The sequence below is a fragment of the Malurus melanocephalus genome, unplaced genomic scaffold (genome assembly GCF_030028575.1).
Source record: "Malurus melanocephalus ecotype Western Australia unplaced genomic scaffold, MMel_1.1 scaffold_11, whole genome shotgun sequence".
Lineage (NCBI taxonomy): Eukaryota > Metazoa > Chordata > Aves > Passeriformes > Maluridae > Malurus > Malurus melanocephalus.
Window position 1 is genome coordinate 1,708,390 of NW_026623243.1, and position 5,522 is coordinate 1,713,911.

Here is a 5,522-nt window from a genome sequence, read left to right on the forward strand (position 1 = left end):
CCAASGCTTGATTTTAGAGCTACTTTTATTGTTCTTCAGAAAGCTTGAGTAATAAGGAAACAGTGTCTCCATCAGGCTTTCCACTGCAACAGCCACAGTCAAGACATCCTGGGGCCCACTGAAGCGATGGCAACACCCTCAGTGAATTGATGAAAAAAGTTACTGTGATGTGCTGACTTCCAGACCTACACCAATTTACTTYGGCAGGGAATTTCCCAGCTTTGTTTGGGTTACATTGTCCTCGCCTTGTTTCTTCAGTGTTAGCATGGTAGATGCCTTAGAATTGACTGATACCAATTTATATATTTATACATGAAATAAATATTAATACCTCTTCTGTTATGTTCTGCAGACAAACTGGGATGATGTCTGATGTTGTCTCTTAAGCCATGGAAGCACTGCCTGGAAATGGAGCACAGTTATGCACTGCTCACCTTCCAGCCCCTGGATGGCTGCACAGAACATTCACCTGGACTCCTCTCGCTTTGAAACCAACCCAGCCACAGGTCTGGGACCTTTCAAGACTCCTGGAATGCCTGACAGAACTGTGCTTCCTGAGGTACGAGGTACTGAACCTGAAAAAGTTCTTTATGATTTGAAGCCCCCTAGCTAAAGCAAGTGGGCAGGCACATCACAGGAAATCTGTGTTAATGGTGGCATACTCTAAAACTTCAGTTTTCAAACTCATGCAGGATAAAAGGCATGGCATTAGCTATTACATCCCAGCTAAGGTCTTCACTGGGATAGCTGTCACAGGCYGGGCACACTGGAGACCTCAGTGGGGCTGCACCTGTGGTGCACAAGATGTCTTCAGAAGAAAGTCCAGGAAACTCTTAACTGAAATGTAATATATATTTCAGAAAATATTTGAGAAAATGAAAATTACCAGTTTCCTTTGAGGAAAGTCCAAAAACTTTCATGAAGTAAACAATYGCACTAGGAAAGAAGAGCAAACCAAAGAGCCTGTGGGAATGCCACGTACACCCTGACTCTCATAATTGCAGTTTCCATGATTAGAACTACATTGGTTCCTGCCCAAAGAGTGAASTTTTGAGGAACAGTGAATTTTCCTGCCTCTGAAATGGCTTTGCAGTCCCATATTTTTCCATTGGAATTTAGAAACCCCACGGAAWCAGTCAAAAACATTTTGTACTTTTCTCAGTTTACGTTGAATGAATCCATAGGGATTTCCTCCATGGCTTCTCAAGATTATGCTTTGCCTGTATTTATGTACACCTGACTRGGCTATAGAGAGGAACCTTTATTAGCTCTCTCTGTTGGAAGTTCTTTTCTGGAACAATGTAGGCTGCATTTATCCTTTAACCATTCTTGCAGATGGTGCATCAGGATGGAAAACCTCCTACTTGGGCCAGCTCTGCTGGTTCATGTTAATTATCCACATGCTTTAGGGAGCGCAATGTTCTGAAGAAAAAATACAACCTTGAATACTTTTTTTTCCCCTTTTATTCATGACTACTCTATACTCAAACATGCATTTGAATGGATTAAAAGGATTTCAGAAATTTGATGTAGTACATAGGAGGCTGTTAATACATTAATCCTTCCTGATGTAYTTTCTTCTGCTCAGGTATGCAATCACTAATCCCCAGATACCTGTCCTTTTTTATTGAAGAGAAATTGAGGCAGAGATGTTAGCAGCTTCTGAGTACGTAAGAATGAGAAATTGGAACCAGCAATCTTTCTGCATGCCTCCATCTCAAAACCATTTCATTTARTCCCATAATATCTAGCTTGGGCCAGGCTGATGGTGCCCCAGAACAGAGGAGTACCGCTCACATCAGCTGAACACCTACAAACATACACACAGAAGTATTTTTGAGATAAGTCCATTACCCTAGGCCTTTTTAATGTGATTCTGGACATCCTCCCAGAACCTGGATAAGGGCAGTAGACTTCCTGTGAAAAATCAGCAGAACTTGTCTGTCACCACGCTGCTTCTGTTCTCACCTGTAGACAGTGACKGCACTACCAGCAGGCCCCAGTTTCTCTGTTCCAGAGTTTAGCAAGTGAGCTTTATTTCTTTTAAAGGCTGTGTTCAAATTTTCAGCGCAGGCATGGAATCTGAAGTTGGCATCCTGTCTGAGAAGGGGCATTATCTCCCTGTTCTGTTCAGTCTCACTATTCCCTCATCACTGCCACCCCTCACCCACTGCACTTCGCAGCAAGGGGATTCACTTCTCTTGGTCTTGAAGACATCAAAGGAGATGGAGACTCCTGCCTTGGTGGTTTTACCCAACCTGCTCTTCCTTAGCTTTGCAAGGAGAGGGTACACAGACATCAACAACTGCTGCATCCTCCTTGCTATTTTACATTCAGTTCCTGCCTCTTTGCCCCTTCAGGCAACTAATTCCTGTGAAGTTTTCTTCACATCAAGGCACTTTCTTGATGGGCTGTGGCCCTCAAGCTCCCCTAAATCAGTGATGCTGTCTAGGACGCCACATGCATATCAACAGCCTTTCAAATTCTGTGCTTGTAGCACAGTAATTCATTTATTGTTGATCCTTAACCATTATTCGAATTAAGGATAAATATCCAAGCACTAAAAACCTTCTCTTTACAGCCTGCTATATGAGCAGGATAGTGAAAGACATCTCAATGGAACAAACCAAGAAAGAACATAAACTTGAAAGAATATTGGAACTGAACTGATTAAGATTTGCCAAGTGTTGCATTTTCTCTTCCATTTAAGGTTGCACAAAGCTGGTATTTCCCKCCTATAGTGTGGGCCTATTTACAGCCATTTTTTCTAGGTTTTTATAAGAATCTGAGTGAGCTTTTAGGGAAAGCAGCAAGAACAATGCATGCCTTTGGAATCACTGCTTTCAAATTGGAGAGGGACCAAAAAACAGCTGATTGACGCAGCAAAATGGCTCTCTCCTTCCCCTTATCAACAAAAAGAGAACTGAGGCAATGTTTTGGTGAATTCTCATGTTAAAAATCCCACTTTAATGAAAGGATTTAAGTTGCTTCCAGTAATAGATGAGTTATCAAACAACCATGATTAAATTTTTGCATCAAAGTGAATGAAAATGCTTTTTTCCCCCCAGGTTTATTCACTTCCTTATTAACAACATCTCAGGCAGTACCTAAATCTGCAACTTCTGTTTAATACTTTTTGTAATGCAGACATCAAACCTTTAGCCAGAATTAAATATAGTTCATAGGGAGAAGAATGAAACCCTAGTCTGAGGGACAGCCACATAATACACCACTGGGTTACTTTAGAAAGGCTGTGAAACTCTGAATTGRCCTGACAGTGATGTCTTCACTCTTTTCACTGTAGCAAGAATTTTTAACACTATTGAAGAGAGTGCCCTRGGAGCTGCAAGCATTGTTATTTGGTGAGATATGAATTTAACTTCTTTAGAGGTTCATCTGAGCCAGACTTAAATGCAAGATCCTAATTTTATCCTGTTAATAGACGGAATGTGACTGCACCAGTCCTGAGTGCTCAGTTTAATCAATCTTTGCTGTCCTCCAGTCAGGACAGCGTGGTCAGCTCTCCCTGCCTTAACAAGCCTCTTGTGAGGCTCAGAGGCAACCAGTGGCAGCAAGTCAATGGCTAATAAATAGCAGGCATTTTGAAAGACAGTTCTTCAGAAGTTAACGTCCTGGTTGGATTCCCTTCCAGCTGGATAAAACACCAGGAAATTATCTAGAGCCTGATCAGACAGGACAAAGTCTACTGGTGGGGCTCAGCAATTTGTCAGGTTATGAGAACTCTCCTTGTGTGTGGGAAAGAAAAATAAAGCAGCTGTTAAGATCAGATGGAGAGGTTTTGTATTACATATCAGACCTAGCCAYGCTGAAATCAAAGATTGATTTTTGAGGCTCTGCCATATCTTAGRGTTTTCAGAAAGCCACATATCAAACTTGGTCATAAGAAAAGACATTTTCCTTAAAGCTGTGTGAAATGAGTGTTCTGAGCTTGTTTYCTCCTGGCACACAGTATAGAAAACCCTGCCAGCATGAGAATGAATGGCTGAAAATAAGTGCTCAGTTATCCTCAGCAAATTCAATTACTTCAATTACAAATAGCCATTTTTTTAAACATTTGGATATGGTTTCTGTCAGAATCAATATGAATAGGAGGGTGAACTTCCTTCCACCCCAGTCAAGTGGCAAAAGCAAGCTTCTGGAGCATCTCCATCAGTTCCAGACACCTACAGCCATGCTGACATCACCTGCTTCTSTAGCATATATCATGCTTCTTTAAAGATCTAAAGATCTAGCAGTGTTTCCTGGGGAGTGCAGGCTGCTGTGAAGTCATTTGCACCTTGATAGGAATATATTTTCTGTATAAAAGTTCTTATTAATCCTCTAAATTAGTCAAATTTATCCTGAATAATTAATRCAGGCTGCTTACATATTGCATATTTCTCAGAAAGTAAAAGGAAAAAATAAAGTGGGTAGTCTCATGTAAGCTAAAATTTCTTTTCTACCATTTACAGAGCAGCTGCAGACAAGTGCAAAAATTCATTGATTCTGAATTTGGGTTGTATATTATCAATGTCTCAGCAGCAGCTGAAGAGTGAAGGAAGAATTTTTGTCAGGAAAATGGATCACATGTGCAAGCAACCTGGAGAGCCTCAACATATCTATACTTAAATTCTAAGACCTTCCAGACAGATGACTCAGAGAACCAAGGATTTATTCTGAGAGCAGAAAAATCAAATGAAGGTGTGGAAATATTGGCAGAGACATTGTCTGCCACTGTTGTCAGGATTACGAAGGAGCTGACTGTGATGAAGTTAAAGTTGCTGAGGACCCTTCAGAGAGCTCTGCAGACTCTGTCTCCCWCAGATTTTCAGAGATCCTCTCCAAGCACTGCTTAGTCAAAGGGCCGGCTTGTCAGCCAAGAGAACAGAGAGAGTGGATCCAGTGAAAGGTTTCACTGTGAAAAGTGCTCTGCAGCTGGGGGTTGAACATGTCATGGTCCCAGACAAAACCCAAACCCCGTTGCTGTGAGGTTTAATGCCCATAAGGCACAAGAGAGACCTTGAAGGCTGAGTCAGAAACAATCCCAGGAACATGTCTGGTTCTCAATCCCATTTTCTGAGATTAGGCTGCTTAGAAGTGTAGAAGCCTTGTTTCTGCTCAGCTGACAGGCACAACCAGGACAGCAGCAGACTGCTACTTGTAAATAAAACAGCACAAGGTCACTTTTTCCCCTTGCAAAGAAAAGAAGAATCTACCCACATGATTGGGAATGTCATTCTGGATAAAGCATCCTTCCAGAAAATGAAAKATCAAGAGTGATTCCTACTTTCTTTTCCACCTGAGTGAATTCAAGTTCACGTTTTTCTTTTTCATGGTGTGTGTTAAAAGTRTTCATGCTTTGCRTCCTCCACAAGATAAAGAGGAATGRAAMAGTCAGGAGCTGAGGAAGGAAARGTAAAAGTATATTAGTATATTTACTGAGAGAGGAATGTGTATATTCTAGACCAGAACAAAGTGCCTCTGTGGTTTTTTAAAGCCATGACTACCTAAAATAGAATTAA

General features: G+C 41.3%; 1 pseudogene; it reads left to right on the forward strand.

Annotated features, from left to right (window-relative positions):
* Window positions 1–389: 389 nt before the first annotated feature.
* Window positions 390–1,426, forward strand: LOC130580608 (hyaluronidase-4-like; annotated as a pseudogene).
* Window positions 1,427–5,522: the final 4,096 nt, after the last annotated feature.